The sequence below is a fragment of the Apis mellifera genome, linkage group LG7 (genome assembly GCF_003254395.2).
Source record: "Apis mellifera strain DH4 linkage group LG7, Amel_HAv3.1, whole genome shotgun sequence".
In the NCBI taxonomy this organism is placed as follows: domain Eukaryota; kingdom Metazoa; phylum Arthropoda; class Insecta; order Hymenoptera; family Apidae; genus Apis; species Apis mellifera.
In genome coordinates this window covers 3221558-3242171 of record NC_037644.1, presented here as the reverse complement: position 1 = coordinate 3242171, position 20614 = coordinate 3221558, and the positions used below count along the sequence as shown (strand labels likewise).

The 20614-nt window shown below is 28.8% G+C and overlaps 1 long non-coding RNA gene across 1 annotated transcript; it reads left to right on the top strand.

Moving 5' to 3' along the window:
* Positions 1-72: 72 nt before the first annotated feature.
* LOC102654578 lies at positions 73-2199 on the top strand. The gene is made up of 3 exons (XR_408639.3): positions 73-932; positions 1022-1145; positions 1899-2199. It is a non-coding gene; the product is annotated as an uncharacterized LOC102654578 (long non-coding RNA).
* Positions 2200-20614: the final 18415 nt, after the last annotated feature.

The window sequence follows — 20614 nt, the reverse complement described above, 5'->3', positions numbered from 1 at the left end:
TTTTCTTTCGATTAATTTATGTTCATTTTATTTTGACAGAAAGTAATTGTAAAAATAAATAAACAAAACCAATCTACTTTTTTTTCTTAAATTTTTTTTTCTTCATTAATCTTTTGTTTCATCTTCAGAAAAAATATTATTCTTCTTTCTTCACTTTCAATCACAATGGATATGCGGATTTTTCGATAATTATCACAATTAATTAAAGACATTGAAGTTGATTTTAATGGAAATATATAATATTTGTTAGCTTATCCATCCAATAAATATTTCTTTATTAATAATTATAAAGGACAAGAATGATTTTGTTATGTTTGTTATTTTCCATATGCATATTATTAAAGATTGAATTTAAAAATTTTAATAAGATAGTATTGCAAAAAATGTTGTTATCCATATATATATATCATTAATTTTCTAGTTTTTATTTGCATAGAAGATAATCAAAGTTGTACAACTTTATTTATTTATATGTATTATATACATATGTACGTATATAAAGATATGAATGTAAAAGGAAAATAACTAATGTTTATTATTTTTACAACTCATTCAATTCTTTTCGTTTCTTGACACTTGAATTACAATCTGGCGATCATAAACATTTTGATATTAATAATCCTAAAATGGCACACTATATTTTTCTAAATTTTTTATATTTTATACTTACTTGAATGATATTTTTTTTTTTTTTTACATTATATGTTATTATGCAATGTTTGAAACGTCGTAAAAATTTAATCATATTTCTTAGTATATGTTACTTAACTATTCTGCAGCCATTTGTATAAGAATTTATAAGAATTTCAAACACATATGCAATGAGAGCACATTCAAAAGATATACGATGACAAATGAAAAATAAACAATCATTGTGTATGTTCATATAACATCCAAATTGGCATATTTTTGTCATTGAAATTTCATAACAGGTTATTAAATAATCATATTTTATAACGTATTAGATTTTTATCGTAAATTTATTCGAAATAATCGTATGTTTAATTTTAATTGATTACAGAAACGAAAGAATGGTAGGCAATTTAAGAGTACCATTATGTTTCTTAACGCGCCGTCCATACAGCTGGGATACCGCCCCAAAGTTTGACTTATTTACTTGCGAAAAGATCAAGAAAAATTATTCGGTAAGATTATTTAATTGTTTCGTATTATCATTACAAATGCGATTATAATTTAATATTAAAAAAGACAATCTGTATATAATTTTTAATCAAATGTTTTTAAACGAATCTGATAAATATTTCAATTATTTTTTATTTAAAAGAAATATTGAAATTAAAATTATTAGTTTTTTTCCGATTCATCGAATATACCTTATACAAATTTATGCGAATAATTGAATAAGAATTTATCTTTAAATATTCAAGATTAATCAATATCTTTACATTAATTAGAGACTTTCATAATATATTATATTATATATATATCTAATATAATGCATACTTATCGAAAATTATTCTTCTTTTTTTTTTTTTTTTTTTCGTAAAAGAAAAATATTTAACTCATTTGAATGTATTATATATGATGATATATTCAGAGATATATTTGTCCTTCAAAAGCAAGTTATTTAACAAATTGTATATGTGATAATTATAATTATTTTTCAAGTAATGAAATTTCTAATTCTAATTTCTAATTATAGGAAAAAAAATATATATATATATATAATCATGGTCTTATCATATTTGCATGTTAATTACATTAATCCGTATTTCTATTATCATTATTTTCAAAAATATTTTTCCGAAAACGTTTGTTCCGGAATTTATCACTTTTGAATGAAAATATGAAAATATGAAATCGCTTGACTTTTTTTATTTACTTCAATTTCTAAAAAGTCAAACGAAAACAGTATACTTGGATCGAATTTCTTTCAGGTTTACGCACACATATATCCTTAACGTTCGATAAGTTTGTGGAATAGTATGTTTCTTTCGTTTTCGCTCACACCTACAAACGTGCGGCCCCTCTTTCTCGACTTACTAGGAGATAGGAGAACCGCTAAAAGCTCACGTAAACATGAAATGTATCGATTCGAATATTAAACAAGAGATCGTTGCAGAATAATAAAACTCGATCATGTAATTTTGATGAGCACATTTGGCTGAGAGAATGGGAAGTTGAATAATTTTGTATAATGTACACTTACCAGCTTAATTAAAATTATATGCAATTTTATGCAATTTTTTTTTAAATAATATTTTTGCCCATTAGATAAAATTTTAAAAATACAGTGAATATATATATATCAAAGTAACGAATATATCAAGAGTTATTTTTGCGAAAAATATTTCGAAAAATCGTTTGAATAAAAAATATCAAATATCAAAAGAATGAAAAAAAAAAATTTCAATTTTATTGTGACATTAATAAAAATGTCATTGATATTATCGAGAAATTTTGATTAAATGATTTTGGTAAGTTTCTTGAAATGGAATATGTCAAATACATAGGCAACGCAAGGAAATAGAGAAATGAGTAAACAAGAAACACTAGATCAGTTCGATTTGTGTCAGTTTGTAGAACTGTGCATTGTATTGAAGGATGTTGCTGGAGGATCAAACAATTTACAGAATCAACTAGATACATAATCGATACCGAAAGTCCAAGGTCATGGACGAATGACACGAAAAGAGTATCAGATTTTTTTTTAACAACAATTTCTATCTTTTTTTAAAATAATTATATTATTATATTATAAGAATAATTTTCTATTAAAAGCTAATTTTTTTTTTTTAATTTTTTAAGATCATCGATGTTTTTTTTATACATAAAAATATTTTTTTTTCTTTTTATAGTAACTGAATAAAATGCATTCTAATTTCATAATCTTCGATTTCAAAATTAAAATATAATTTATTTTCATCAAATTCACATATATATTATATTTTGGCAAAGAATCTAAATGTAAATGTAAACATATGTTGATTCATCAAATTCATTCAAATGTTCTTAAAATTCTATCGATCGAGCAATTTGTCAATGATAAATTATCCATAACCAATTTATTCGAAGGAAAAAAATTTATATTATTTTTATTTATGATAAAAGTATCCAAGAGAAGTGATTTGAATTTATAAAACAAATTATTCTGACCGTAATTGTTTATTATAAAAATTTAAAAATCTGTCATATTATACAAAGAAACGTGTTACATATGAAAATATATACATAAACAGAGGACGATTTAAAAAAAAAATAAATAAATAAATAAATTTGCAAATCGTTGATTATAATAGAATTATAGCTTGCATCAATTTCTTATGGGGAAAATTAAAATAAAATATTTGTAACTTTTAACTTATAATGTCATGAAAGAAAGAATAATATGCTGTTATAAATAATTGAAAAGATCATTATAATTCTTTATTCCAAACGCATAATAGAAAAACATTATTTTGAATATTTAATATGATAATTAAAAAAAATAAGCGATAGATGTTTATAATGATCTAGTTTTCTAGAATGTTAATATGTTTATTTCCCTTGCAAATTTTTTTACTTTTTATCTCATTTAAAATTTATTTTAATGAAAATAGATTTCATAATAATTTTTTACTTTTTAGAAGTTAAAAGTCATTTCATGTCATTGAATGTATTTTAATGCTATTATATACAAAAAAAATATTTATATGCAAAAAAAAAAAATGAAGATCTTGGCAAATGTCTAAAAATGTTAAAAAAAAATTAAATTTTATAGTATATTTAACTTTTCATATCATACAAAATATTTTTTTATCATTATAATCGTGATTATCTTTAAGAGGATTATCTTATATGAAAAACAAGATTAATGTTTCTTTATATAAAGCAACTTGTGAACAGAGTTTCAAAATATAAATTTCAATAAAATTGTTCAATTTTAATAAAAAAAATATATTTAAATTTGAAAATGTTGAATTAAGAGCTATACATAATTGTTAATCTGTGTATTTTTAATTCTTTAATTTTTGTAAATAATGCAAAAAAAATTTTTTTTTACATACACAAAGTTCTAACTAACTTAGAAATTACATATATCTACATTTAATTTATTTTTTAAATTTATTTTAATTAATACGTTTTTTCCATATCATAGTATTTTAATTTTCAAATTAACATAAAAAATTTCAATTCAATTATGATTTTCATTTTTTTAACCGAATAAAATTTACAGAGGATTCAAGTATATCTCCAATCTCAAGTTTTTTTCACAAGATTATCCTATAATTTAGAAAAATCTTTATCGATGACGCAATCAAGTATCTCGCGTAGAAAGTTTTATCCTAAATATGACGACCTTCGATTTTTAATTAAACGGGTGTAAGTGTTAATCGGGGTAAAAGCGCAATTCAGAAGACGAGATACGCTCGACTGGAGTGATATTCCAACCTATGTATTTTTAAAAGATCGGTGACGGTAGTGGTGTATATACCGGCGGCACTAAACCGAAGATACGAGCCGTTTCTTTGCTCTTTTTTCGTCTGCTTTAAAAATTTCTGTCGGGTCAGATATCCCGTATATCCGAGAGAGATAGTTAACGCAGCTAGATTAGAGGTTAGCGGTTGTTTTATTTTCCATGAATCCATTTTAAATAATTTTTTTTTTTGTTGTTGTAACCTCAATTTGAAATTTAAAATCTAACCTAATTTAAAATTTAAACATGTAATATTCATCAAATGCATACATACTTTAAGATACTTCGATCAATAACATTTAAATTTGAAACGTGAAAATTTATAAATAATTTTAAAAACATTAGTAAACTTTACGCCCTTCGTCTCAGTCTCGCTCATTTTGCTCATTTTACGAACTCTCGATGAACCACGAACTGTTAGATTATTTTGCGTAGAGGTTATAATTCTTTTAATACGTTTCTCGGTATCCTATCGCACTTTCGTTTCGTCACTTTCCACTATCGAATTTCTTTAGAAAAATTTCTGCAAAAGAAACTCTCCTAGAAAAACTAGTTCTTCTCAGTTATTGATTAGGAAAAAGTTTCGCTATTCGACGCCGACGTTTCTCAACACTCGCTTCCATACGTTGGTTTTTGCGCGCTGGAATAGAGGAAGAATAACCGAGAGAGAGAGAACAGAGCAACGTAAAGGCATCAAAGATTTAAGCTCCACATCTCTTTACCCCGTACTTGTGTAGAGTGTCTCTTGCCTACCCTTCTCCCCTCACATCCCTGTCTCGACTTTACCGAACGAGTGAACTATTTATCAGCAGTCTGAAACAAGTTACTGCGAATGTGTATTTCGAAGGAGTAGTAGGGACGCGTTTGGATATCACGTTTTCCTATAAATGTTTAAAAAAATATCGAACGAGCTACCGAGCTGCCGAAGAAAAACATAAAATGGTCTGGATGTAGTCTTTTAAAGTTTTTAAAAAATCAATTCCCTTTTTTTTTTTTTTTTTTTTATATATTTTTGCAAGACTGTAAAATTAACGTGTAAATATTTTAAAAAGACAAGTTTAAAAATGGGAAAGAAAGTGATATCAAGATAGTAATTTTCATCGAACATTTTTTTCGATTGGGCTACGAGAAAACTATGACGGGGAATCTGCGATTGATTGCAGAGTCCAGATCTGGCAACAGAGGATAAGTCGTGCAACGCGACTATGCACGGAAAGAAATAGGGAGAGCAGCTAACCATCCTTAAGAATTGCTCTACTTCTCCCTTAAGCTAATATCGTTCCGCAAATGGAGACTACTTACGGCCACTGATCCGTTTAAGTAATGCAATTTTATGCCTAGCTAAGGTACCGATAAACCGGGATAAAAATAACGAACGATCGATCGATCGGTAATATCGGTTGCTATTATCTCGACGCGGATAAATCTCTTTCCCCGTGCAATTTGTACGAGTGTGTGTACACCCAACTTTTTGCCACGAGACGCGTGTTAACGTAATAGAATTTTCTCACTTACCTCCATCGATGTAATTCACACAGCCGCAATATCCGAGTTTTCTTCGTGATCCCGGAGGCCAGCTGCCCGTATTTTCTACCGGGCGGAAGATAAATAAATAAAAATCATTACTCAAGATCGCGTGACCGCATTTCGTGACGCGACTCCTTTTCCTTGCGGAAGAATAAAAGTAAAGAAAGGGAAACGCTATGAATCAATGGATTCGACGATTTTATTATTTTTTTTTTTTTTTTTTAAGAAAAAGTTTTATCGCTAATTTTTCTTATTATTTGTATCTTATTTTTTACTCGAATATGTATATATATATATATATATATATATATTTTTTTGCCGCATCGTAATATCGATTACGAAAAATAAAATAGTAAGGAATTGTTTCTTCCAATAAAGATCTATTTTTTGTTAAAAAGGAAAGAGGGAGGAAAAATGGTAGAAGACACGATATATCGATAGATTAAGAAGGGTACATTCGAAATGCGGCACGAAGGATGCGTATAAATATCTTCTACTCCCTCGACTCGCATCTTTAGGGTGAAAATATGCCTGGTTGTCTCTTCGTATCGCCTCGCTCGGTTTTGTTGGCGATATCACGCGATGGAATGGGATATAAAAGGGAAAGGATATAAGCATATGGGACGAACTTACATTTATGCCATCGAATAACGACAGTTTCTCAGAATTTATTCAGAGGATAATTTTCGATCACGTGATATTCGTTTTTTTAAAATAATTTCGGGAAAAAAAAATTTTTGCGATAAAAAAAAATTCGATAAAAATATTGCATGATAAATTTTAGCAAAATTATTTTAAACGATGTTGTTGATATAATGATATAGTGAAGTCATTAAAAGATGTAATGCATTTAAGATTTTTCATGCGATGTATCGATTACTTAAAACGAGTTAATTTTTTCCAAAGGATCGGTTAAAATCGCGCACATATTTCAATCGAATAAATCAATTTTTCTCGGAAAAATGCGTTGATCAGGCACCACAGGATATTTCTCAATATTTCTTTCGATGGAATCAACGACGAGGGCATGGTGAAATTTCCGGGCTGCCTTTTTCCCAGAGCGATCGCAATTTAGTCGACAGGAGCGTACATAACACGTACTCTTGGGGGGTCCAAATATCGATTTCCTTTTTTCCCGTTTCCTCGGCCTTCTTTGGACCTCCGATAAAGCAATGGCGAGCAATGGAAATCTTTTTCCCTGCCATTTATTATTTTCTTCTTGCCTTTCTTAAAAAATCTCATCGAATAATTTTGACGGAAAAAAAAAAAAATCTTTGATTACAGTCTCGATGCTTAATTAATAGGAAAATAATGAATAATGGATTCTACTTTGAATATAGATACACACTTAGTTAAATATATGTGTTTCATATATGTATATAATTAAGATAATAATGATGATAATCATGGCAATAATAATTATAGTAATAATAATAATAGTGATGATGATGATAAAAACGATGACGATATAATATAGTAACATAATAACAATGGAGCGATGAAAATAAATAAATCTAACTATACAAATAACCTCTACAGTTTACAAATAAATGATAATGTTTTTTATTTCACCCTACTGCTTCTTTCCAGTTGTGTGTTCCTTCCGCAGGAGATGGACAAGCACGACGAACATTCCGCCTTTTCCACTCGATTTTATCTTCTTCATCCTTTTCGTCTTCCTCTTCCTTTTCGAAAAGGTTCTATCCCATGTTGCATCCCCTCCGAAAAATTTCTTTCTTCAATTTATTAACTTTCGAAATTATACACTAGTCACGATTTATTACGAAATTCTAGATTCCTAATACGACTAGAAGGACTAGGATTCGAAATCTATTCGTTCGAACGATCCACGATATTGGTGAGAACATGATTTTTTTCCTGTTTCTAAAACAGGAATTTTACATATAAATTCAACACGTTTGTGATCACAGTGTATTTGTTTAGAGTGGCAAAATTTTCTTAAATTCTCACATTCCCGCCTATATCGATGTCGCTCGAGCAACAATTTCCTACGAGCACACTTCTAATTCGACAGCACTTTTTACACATACGTACGTATGATTATACATGGTATGTACAGTTTTTGTACTTGATTAAACATACAAAAGCACTTTTTTATCTTTAGAGTCTCCACAGTGGTGGCTTTTTATAAACAGACAGAACAATATTCGACAATAACGCAAACAGTAGCAGGATATTTGTATATACATATTCGATAATCGTCGATAACTTTGTCCGATCGATAACTTTTCCACACTCGTCAAATTGAGATCTTTATCCTTCGATATTTTTTTCAACGTGTCTGAGGTAATTTGATAAATCGCTAATACTATCGTAACAAAATAAGTCTTACAACGATTGGTCGTGAAATGAATCGCGAGGTTATCTCCGCGGAAAAAGATCGCCATTGTTGTTTCGATCGCGGGCGACATCTGTAAGAGACTCCTCACATTTCGTATCGTGAAAAATTGATCAAGATATTTTATTTTTCCTTCTTGCGCGTCGTTTCCGTCCCCCATTTCTCTTCTCCTGAAAAATTTCCATTATTTTTTTGTTCTTTTCTAGGAGAATTTCAAACCGCATTTCAAGTCAATTACAAAATTTACCAATGCGGTTTCGCTATCACATATAATATTAATACGAGCAAATGTTTTTTGGAATGTCTATACACAAGAGCATTTTGCGCGTTAATTCGTTGTTTCTATCCTCGTTGATCGACAATCGATACAAAATTTTTTACTCAACAGTTTATTTTTCTCTACGTTGTACGAAATTAACGCTATGCAATCGTTGCCAGGATTATTGCAAACTTTTATAAATGCAATATTAAAGTATATTCGCGTAGAATCGAATAGATATGACTCTCTCTCTCTCTTTCTCTCCCTCTCTCTCTCTCTCCTATAATTATTCGCGTATTTTCCAAATACTTTAACTGAAATGCAAAATACCAATATTGTGATTATTTTTGTGTATATCCTTATTTTTTTTTTCTAAGTATATATGTATAAATTTAAATCTCTGTTTATAAAAATTTAATTTCTTTTTTTTTTTTTTACTCGTCATTCGCTAATTATATATAGTTTCGAGCTCGCTCTTCGTCAACTCTTTGTACTGAATTAAACAAAATTGTTTTCAGTGATCAAATTAGGCCAGCCCTCGTTCGAATTAGGCCACATCGTTGTTGAACTTCAGGCTACTAAAAAGAAATTGGGTGTATTTCCAAATTCAATCTCATTCTATATGATCAAAAAAAGATGGAAATATTCGATGAATTTTAGCGGAAAAAAATTCCTTCGGTTTTCTTTAATTCGCGAGAAATTCACACGCAGAAGAAATATACCCAATTTCTATTGCATTTCGCAATAACTTTCGTGTCAAATTGATGCGATACGCTCGTTCTTGGAAATTCGTTGCAAAAAAAACGGGATCAAACGCCTTCCTCCGTTTTCTTCCTACAGGTTTATCACCGTTCATATTTTTCGAAGAAAAAACATACGTTTTTCTACCTAAATATCTAAACATTATCCATTACGTCAACTGCAACTATATCTAACAATATATAGTAAGTTGTGTTTCAATTATTAAAGGGTGCTACTTTTCTACGATGCTGTAAGAAAAATTCATTGTTTAAGGATTTACCGTGGAGATTAAAACGAGTAATAAGTATTTATCGTAGTGTTCATGGAGCAGTTTTTTTTAAAATAGTGGATATTGTAAATAACATTTCGTTTTTAATAGAATGTTTGAAAAAAAAAATTTTATTTTTAAAGAAAAGATAAAAAAAATTGGTTAATTTTAAATCTGAACATCAATGAATATATTGCACGTGTTAAGAAGTCTAAAATGCATAGGTAAATGAATATTCAGATTATTTTTAACCTAACCTAAAATTGTTACCAATTTATGTAATGATTGGAAATCAAAATAAATTTTAATTATAATTTATAATCAAAATCATTAAAACATATTAAAATATTAATTAATATAATTTTTTTCAATACTTTGTTTTATAACTTTTGTTATAATCTTTTGATTTATAATATCATAATATTAATAAATATGTAGACTTCTTAATATATCATAAAAATTCAGACTTTGTAAAATTTATAAAAATATTTATACCACTTTAATTGATCAGATTTAAAATTGATTATTGTAATCAAATGGTCTAAAGCTCCATGCACACATGTTTTCTCTTAAAATTTTTTCTAAACCGGATCAATATACAGATAATAAAAATTTGTCTAATCGATAATAAAGAATCGAATGAATATCTAATTTTATTCGATCAGTATATTTTATATTTTTACAATAAAACACATTTATAAAAGATTTTATCGATTCTATTCAATCATCGATTAATATGCAATAATTAAATTAGATTCGTTGATCGAATAAAAAAAGAGAATTCTTCTAAATTCAATGTGTTTGATATTTTACAATAAAAAGTCTCACTACTCTTGCACCAATCACCAAACAAGCCACTTAAATAAAATTTACACGTTTTGCTTGTCGTCGATTCAAATATAAAACCTAATATTCTCGCATACTTGAACAAACTACTCATTTATATTTAAGATATTTTCGATACAGAAACAAGAAGGATAAGATAAATATTTGTATAATCACATCATCCTACGCTTTCATTCAAATAATAATTAGTGAGGTTATGTTGCACACTCGTCGCGATATAGATATATACTTAACCTTCCAAAGAGTCGAAAAGATATTCGTCGCTACAGAAATATTTGTTTATTCGACACGTCTAACGAATATAATATATATATATTTATTTATGTATCAGTATTCTTTTTTTCTCTTTTTCTCTTTTTTTCCTCTTCTTTCATTAATTCTATTTTTTCTCGAAATGTCAAAAAGAATAAAAGTCATTGTCATTAAATTATCTGTGTAAAAATAATCCCCTTTTATTGTCACTCACCTTCAATTGTTTAATCCTCTCGCGTTGGTTGAATGGCAACAACGGCTCGAATATCATTTGTTCTTTTACTACTGTTTCATTAGCAGCCATTATATCTATTTATTTACTCGTACTACTGTTTATCCACATGTGAATCGAAAGTCAATTTACACGCAGTTCTCATGCTCTGTTTAATTACGGTTCAGGTTGCGATAGCTTCACTCTGAAGTTTTCAAGGAATAGGGAAAGAAAAACAATATTCCTACGATGTACGCTACTGGCCGTTGATTCGTCGAAAAATGAGGGAGATTCAAAAAGCGAAAATATTGTTTTCTATATATATATATATTTTTTATTTATTTATTTTTTTTTTTTTTTATGAAATGTAAGAAGTAAAGAAGTTCGAAAGAGGAACTCGCTTTAAACTTTGGGAACAATGTTTCGAAGCACGACCAGCGGCGCAAATAGGAGTCCAATTAACTACTACAAAGAAATACTGATATTTATAGTATGTGTATATATGTATGTACAACGCGCGCACATGATGCATCGAGAAATCGATAATCGCGTAATAATCGTCACACTTTATTCATGCTATTATATAACAGCATATTTGTATTATGAAAGTAATACGATTTGACAAAGTAAAGAAATGTTGGAAAACAATGGATACCTATTTCAATTTTCCATTATTCTTTAATGTTGCTATTAGAATTTATTACTCTTTACTTACATATGTATATGTTTTTGTAAAATCTTGATTGATTTTATTTATCTAGTGTTGGACGATATATAATTAATTATTAATTAGAAATTAGAATTTAAATATTTGGTAATTAATTGTGATTAATGATTGAATTATTTATTTAATATAATAAATTGGCTAAATAAACTTTTAAAATTTTTTTTGTAAAATGAAGTTGAGTTTGTTTTGAAATTTAATATTAATCAGATTATTCATTAAAAATATTTACTTGAATTTTTGTCGTGCAAATAGATATGTATATATTTATTCAAATATTCTTTTTTTTATTATTTCAAAAGATATAATATGAATAAATATTTTTAAATGCATAAAATCATTTCATGAATACACTTTAAAATCCAACAGTTATACATAATTTACAAATAAGTTATTTTTTTTATGAAAATAAAAAATAACTATCTAAAATAATAAATTCGTTTTAAACAGATCAATATAATACACATTTATATATATCGTATAAATAAATAATAAATAATTAATTGATTAAATTAACCGTTATTTTTAATTTATTTTTAAATATTAATATATATGTATATAATATACAAAAAGTTTTTAATCAACTGGTCCAACACTTATTTCTGTAAGATCATTTTTTCTTATCTTGATTGATTATAAATGCATATATATGCAATATTAAAAGCATATTTAACAAAATACGTTTGGAAAGAAAAATATTTGAATAAAAATTAAGACTGTTTAAAGTATTTTGAATCGAAGCGATATTTGATAAACTTTTCGTATTAATATTATTATTATACGAAAATCGATGGTTGGTTTTCTAATTATTAAAGGAAAGAAAATTAAAACGAAAAATCTATCTTAATATTATTAAAGTTTGATATCATCTCGTTTATATCTCTTCTATCGATTTAGAACGATTTAATAATTGGCTATAATCAGTGCGATAAGGGTCTACAATAATCAATCGAAAGTTTCGGAAAGTTCATGGAAGGAAGGTAAAATAATAGATATTATTAGGCGGTATTAGCATGGAATAAGAGTGTTTTTAATGTTTTCAACAACAACAGGTACAGTAACCAGTTTACCTGCAGTAAATACGTTGATAATTATTCCTTCGGTATTCCTTTTTTTATTCGTATTCATTTTTCTTTCACTCGATTCTTTCTCTCCCTCGCATTCAATAAATTCACACACACACACCAACACACAAACACGCACGCATACATACACACACACACGCACAATTTTCTTTTTTTTTTTCGCTACTTCGCTGCTGCTATATTTCGCGTTCAACTACTACTTAATTAAACCTCACTTATTACTGTCTTTTCGTTCTTACCCATTAAATTGAGTAAGGAATTACACAAGTTTACTACACATTGTGTTCACTATTCGGCTGTCTAGCTAGCTCAGACTATACTAATTGCGTTGTGGAGTTGGGTTAACCTACTGGCTACGATTTCGTGATCTTTCCAATAAATGTATATCTAATCTATTATATACGCGATCGTTTCTAGAGAGATCTTTTTATCCGCGTAATCTGTAATCTCGGTTTTCTATAAAAACACGATGTTTCATGAAAATTGACAATCACGTTGTTACGTCGAAGGGCGCCGCGTACGGACAAATGGGGAAGCACGTCATCAACGAACGAAAAAAGCTTCGAAGGTAACAAATATGAAGATTTTTATTGGAAAGTCAGTGGATCGTCGCCCGCGGGAATGCTCGAGGTGAAAAGGTGCGCTGTGTCGAAGCTTTTTTTCGAAATATGAAATTTACAGAAGAAACATCAATTCCAATTATATATGATAGCAATCTTTTTTTTCTCAAAACTTTGTTAACTTTGAGTCTTACGAGTCAATTGAAAGGAAGAAAAGTGTTTGGTGTACAACTCACGCAGTAACAAAATTACATCGATAATGTAAAAAGAAAAAAAAAAAAAAAAAAAGAAAAATGAGAATACTAATCGCGATGATTAATCATCTAATGGCATGTTCACTGATGCTACTCGACGCATAATCATAATGATAACGATGATGATAATGATGATGATAATGGTGATGATGATAATACTTGTATATAGGTAACGATATTATCGACATTAATCACCTGCAGCTGTCACGCGAGATATGTCGCTACATTTGTGACTAGATTCTCTAAAAATGAGAGAAAAAAAGTCCCGTGATCAAAGTGCCTGGTCAACAGAAATAAATTCTCCAAGAAAATTTTCTTTCTTGATTTTCTGTTCTGGAATTGAAAAAAGGATCACGAAAATGGGACTTTATCTTCTCTATCCGTCTATCATAACTAGTCAACCCGGTTTGTACTTTTTCAATATTGTTTGAGACTACAAAGTATTCTCACTCATAATTGTCATGTATTATTGATCGAACGTACGCTCAAACGATCGCTTAAATCTGCGAGATCGAGAAAAATTCTTCGTTCTTTTAATATTTTTGCCTTTGAAATTCGGATCGTACATTGCCTTATATCAACGATTCGGTTTTCTGCCATTTTTATTACATACGTATAACGTGGATCGATGCGTCAAAGCGATGCGTCTGATTACAAACGATATGAAATATGCTCACTAAACAAAAAAAAAAAAAAAAAAAAAAAAAAAAAAAAAAAAAGAAAAGACTTAACCGTGCGTGTTAAAAAGCACAAACTTGAGCATAAACTTGAGCCAATTTATATATGTCCATTAAAAATTTATTTATTGCAACTGATTTTCAGCTTACCTTTCGTCGATATTGTCAAACGAATGGAAAAACTAGAAATTTAAATTTCGATAAACTAATGAGAATTTGATTAAATATTCAAAATATGAATAATTGAAAAAGCTTGATCGAATTAGTTGACATTTTCTTTTCTCTTTTATTTTTTATTAATACGATACGAGATATATTTCAATAAAATTGAATAAAAAAAAAAATAAGATATATAAATCAACATAGAACGTTAATAAAATACTAGATGCAACAAACTTTAGGCAATGATAGTATTGGCTGAAGGAAACGAATGAGTTTCTTTATTTTTTTTTCTTTTTAAATGAGTAACATCATCATTAAATTAGAGTAAAGAATAAAAATTAAAATTGTATAATGTAAAATATTATAAAAATTAATTTCTGGTAAATAAATTTCTAAAATTTTAAAATAGGTTATTTTCACTCTTCACGAAAAGTATATTTTAATTTCATTCGGATTCCAAGAATTTTACATAAAACAAAATCAATAATAGTTATAATCTTTGAATAACTAACGGTATTTTTACAAATTTTTTTTGTTAAATTTAGATTTTAATAGTATAAATATTATAAAGGATAACTTGTTTTTGGAGGTTAACTCACCTTTAAAGGTTATGAATAATATTATACAATATTCTGCACTATTCCATACACTTTATTTATTAGAATTTATTAGAAATCATTGGTTTCCTTCATTAATCTAAATTTAACTCTCATTTTAAACTTTTTATCAATAATTTATCAAAATTTCGTACAAAAACATCGATCGTAACTACAATGCGATCAATGAACGATCCTTTGACAATTAGTCTCACGTTTTAATTGTCTTAAAACATATATTTATCGTACAAAAATTCATAAGCTTGTAAGAAAAATATATATAGTGGAATCAAGTTATTGAATATTTAATAACATTTAATTAAATTCATTATTATTGAGTTAATATACAGTCACGAACGTAATGCAAAGAATTGTTTTGAATTTTCATTATTACCATAAAAGGTTATGTTTTGTAAAAGCAAATTATATAAATTGGTTTTGAATTCTAGAAAAAAGCGCATAAAATTAGATAATATAAATTATAAATAATTTAATATTCGAATTATAAGAACAAGAAATTATATTTTGATATTGAAAACTTTAATATTATAGTGTATAATATTTACTCTATTTAAAAATAATATAAAATTTTTATTTTAAATGTTTGTTTTTGTATGAAACACTGAAATTATCATTGAAAATATAGCATTCTCAAAATATTTATAAATAACTCAAAATAGGTTAAAAATAAAATTAGGTTAGTTTCTACTTTGTAACATTTCTAAAAATTTGAAAAAATTACATCCAAATTGATTTGTAATATATTTCACGCAATTTTATTTAATAGAAGAATATAATAAGCTATAGATATAAAATTTTTATTCACGAATGAATAAAACTAACATGGAAAAATATAAAAGATAAAAAACGAGTATACATCGATTAAATATATAAAATCGAAATTTTTCTACTCTATTAATTTCTCTTAGTTATATAAATATTAATCAGTCGATAATCAAAGATAATAAAAATAAAGAAAGAAAGAATTAAATTTAATCGAACGTTTTCACTCGATCGATCACTGATCGATTACTTAAATTACGATCGATTTAAAATAAAATTATTTACAAATAAATAATTTTCTAATTGGTCAATAATACTTTTCAAATAAATAAAATTATTGAAATTTATCTCCGTTTTTCCAGATATAACCAGTCATAATATGACTTTCGTATCACACGAAGAGAAATTTTGTTTCTAAACAACGCGACGATCGATATTTCGTTGTTTCTCGATATCGATTCGATAACCTTCGAGAGTTATGTCGAGAGTCGACTTGATCGCTGAATTTTGTTATACATTCATTACTATATACGCATATTTTTGCATATATATGTATTTTTTTATTTTTTGTTAACTTATAATCGTGTATGCGTACGTGTATGAATGTATATCTGAATATATATATGTATATATGTATATATATATACATATGTATATTTATATGTATACACGTGTACACTGGAAGAACAAGACGCCGAACAAACACGCCGGCGTGAGAAAAGTGCTACGTAAAACGCGTGGGTCCCATTTCGAAAATGTGTCTTGTAAAACGAAAAGTTCAATCGTAATTCATGTTTTCGCGTGAACGAATCCTTTGCATTCGCGAAACACGAGTTAGATTAGCTGAACTTCCTTCATTTTGAACTTTTACCAGAGCCAAGCTCTCCAAACGTATGTTATTCAAAAAGAAAATAGAGGACCTTTATTTACGAAGCCTTCTTTTTTTTTTGATCGTCTTTGAGAATTATTACGTAAATATATTTTAGGCATTTGTTATATTTAATATATATATATATATTTTTTATAAAGATTGCTTGAAATTATCTCAGGAATCTTTGATTAAATTATATATATATATATATATATATTTTTAACGCACATATATTTAAAAAAAATTGAAACTAAAATTTTTCCAGAAGTCACTTTAATCGATTCATTGTTTTATCTTTTTTTTTTTTTGTATTATTTAAATATATACACAAAAGATCAATGGTTGTAATCGTCAAATTTTAAAAATTAAATTTTTTTTTAAATGGAATAAAAGAAGAATTGATGAAATTTTTAGTTTCTAATTGGCTCACACGTTTCACATCTTAATCAAAATTAGAATTGATCTTTTCAGAGGTATCGAATATGTGTTTTTAAAAATAAAATCTGAAATCCGTCGTTTAATTTTGACAGAGTCAATGATTCCATCGTTATACACGTTGGAAAGCTTGACCGTAAAAGCGTTGACATTTAAAAGTGCATCATACCTTTATTAAAGCGATTCATTTCTCTTTTTCTCTTTCTTTCTCTCTCTTTCATTCTCTCTTTCTCTCATTTTCTCTCTCTCTCTCGCTCTTTGGCAAGACAACTTGACGACAGAAGCGATGGTTATTCGATATGAGGTGGGTGGTGGTAATGGTGGCAGTAATGGTGGATCATTTAGCGAGATCAACGATTGCAAAGATTACGTATAACTTTGTTCCTCTGTTTCTTCGCTTTTTCTCGAGTCACGCATTCGACTTTTTTTTCTCTTTTTTTCTTCTTTTAATTAAGGCCTCGCTCTGTCTCGATCGATAAATTGTTCACCGCCGAATTCCTTCATGATCGACGCGTTGTTAAAGTACGTGTTTCTCTTCTTAAGTACGTGTTACATCGGTAAATATCGGGGTGATGAGAAAAAGAAAAAGAAGAAAAAGAAAAGTCATGCGTGAATACGAGATAATCGTTCAGACAAGTGTGTTAGTATGTATGTACAAGGTTATTACACATGCACGACACACTCTTACTGCAGCGCCATCTATACTGGCCATCGATGAATAGCTTTGACACTGGTATTAGTACTTTTCTTTCCGTCACGGAATCATCCACGCGGAAACAAATGGGCGAATCGGCGTAACTCGAATTTAACGAATATTGTTATAATTCCCGATTCGAAGGAACGAAAACGATTTTAAGTCGAGGGAGAAGAGTTTTTTCGTTTTAACAAGAAAACTTTCGATCCACGAGCGACGTCAAGATTCGTTCGAAGAACGCGTTACGTTTGCCGCGTGGAAAATTTCTCGACGACGTAATATCTAGAACCACTGTTGCTCGAGCACGGTTAAGTCTTTTTTTTTTTTTTTTTTTCGCTTATATTAAGTGGCTGATAAAATGAGAGAGGAAACAAACAAACAACAAAGAAAGCTGATCGTTTTTTTTCTCTTTTTTTCATTCAAACTAAAAAGGAAAAAAGAAAATCGAAACCGTTCTCAACCTGGGCCTGGCTCTAGAATTACCGTTCAAACAGACTATTTCGTTTGTTATTAGAAAAAGGAAAAATAAGAAAAAGAAAATATTGTTTCAATTGTGCACAATCTCGTCTACTTCTACTGTCGATCGACGATATTCAGATTCTACTACTGACAAACTACCAACATTTATTATATATTACAATGCGTGTAGTAGTATAGAGAGTGATACCTTCGCGGCCCGATAGAAGGAGCCACGAAGAGATTTTTGTTATCGACAATAAATAATGCTCGCAACTAATAATAATACGCTAAACCTCGCAAATACTCTACCGCGCTTCTATGCGACATTATCTACCAGTAAGATAATAAGATGAAATAATGCGAAATTTGTAATAGTATCGTGGATAATAAATGGAAGCGGGGAATCCAATTCCGCGCTTTTTCTAAGCTGAATCGAAAATCTTGATACGACCGAGATTTACCTTTTGATAAGCACATCTCTCTTCTCGTTTCTTTCTTTTTTTTTTCTTTTTTTCTTTTTTTTTTTTTTGAAGGATAAGAAGAATATGTATATACGGAATATATATATCATATGTATATATATATATATGTATGTATGTATGGAAATTAAATTTTCCTTTAGAAAGAGAAGCGTATATATTGTCGTTTCTTTTGTTTCTCAGTGTACTACGATTCTCGAGTCAGTCTGTATACATATATACATGAAAAATAGTATGAGGATGAAGGTAAAGAGGAGGAGGGGGGGAAGGAAAGTGGGATGAGGGGGGAAAGAAGAAGAAGAAAAAAAAAAAGAAAAATAAATAAAATGGTCTTACCTGATTCTCATCAGCCGAGTTGGTGCTCGCCAAACCGTGGATCTGAATCAGTGTTGGAAGCGGTTCTTTTTTCTCTCGCGTTCTCTCTATCGATCGATCAACTCAACTCTACTCTGCCTATGGGAATTAATATGCGTCTCTAAATCGTCTTTTCCGCTTCTCTTCTCTTCGACTCTCTTTTCTTTTCTTTTCTTTCGTTTGTGCAATGCAAAATCTCTCTCTCTCTCTCTCTCTCTCTTTCTCTCTCGCTCACTCGCTCGCTCTATATCTCTCTATCCCTGTCTCTCTGTATTTTCTTTCCATCATCTTCGTCTTCGTCTCTTTTTTTTCTCCGTTTCAAAAAATTTCATATATCGTGGGAGGAGGGGGGGAAGAGAGGAGTAATTAATAAGGTAAAGGAGGGAAGAGGGTTTTCAGATAGAGATCGGATTAAGGCACTCGGGTCTCTCTGTTGAAATCGATGAAATCATCGGGCTAAACGAGGAGGAAAGGATAGTGCCGATTGCACGGAGAAAGTGCAATCTGTTGCGCCGAAATTCGCGCCCGAAATTTTCTTTTCTTCGTTTTCTCCTTTTTTTGTCTTCTCTGTTGTCTCATTTTCTTTTTTTTTTCTTTCTTTCAATGCGTTCATTAGAAATCATTAGAGCACTGAGATTCCGGGATTAACAATCGTCGTTGACGTTTGACGATCGAGAATCGACACTCGCGACGAAACTCATGCGAGTATTTTGGAAAAAAATTTTCGTCATACGCAACGAATGGTATCGATGAAAATTCGAATTTGATGGATTTTTGTGTTTCAAGGGATTATTCTTAAAAACTTACCTTTTGTTCCGAAGATCAATTATTTATAATTGTTAAATCAATTTTAATTTTTGTGACTCTGTCAAAACTTATTTTTAAATTATTTAAATTAAATTCAAACGAGTTTCTTTTTTTTTCCTTTAATGAAAAAGGTATAAGAAATTATTCCATCTTTAAATGATTTTAAAATCGATTTTAAAATTGGTATGATGAATATTTGTATATAACAGAAATCAATTGAAATTAATAATTCGAAAATTTCAATTCTTCCATCGATCCCATTCGATACCCAAATATTTATATATAATAATTATATATAATATTAATATTATATTATATTATATATAATATATAATATATAATATAATAATAATATATTATATTATATATATTATATATATATATAATAATATATTATATATTATATTATATATATATTTATATATAATATTATATATAATAATTTTCCTGGAAACTCGCACGGCCCCGGCCCAAATCACGGTCAATGATATGTTGCGCGAGTCGATATGTATTTAATCTGTGCCCGACGCAGCTGAAGAATCGAAAACGAGCATCCAGACGCCCGAGGAAAACGCACAAATGTCTACCGAATTGGTCCGTTACGTTATGACGAGGGGAAAAAATTCGCGTTACTTTGGCTTTCTGCTGCTCGAAACACACACACACGCACGCACGCGCGCATACACACACGCACTCTCTCTCTCCCTCTCTCTTTCTTCGCCCCCCCTTTCGGGGCGAGTTATCACACGTGAGAAATCACAGCGCGACGTATAGGTATAAAACGAACTACTACG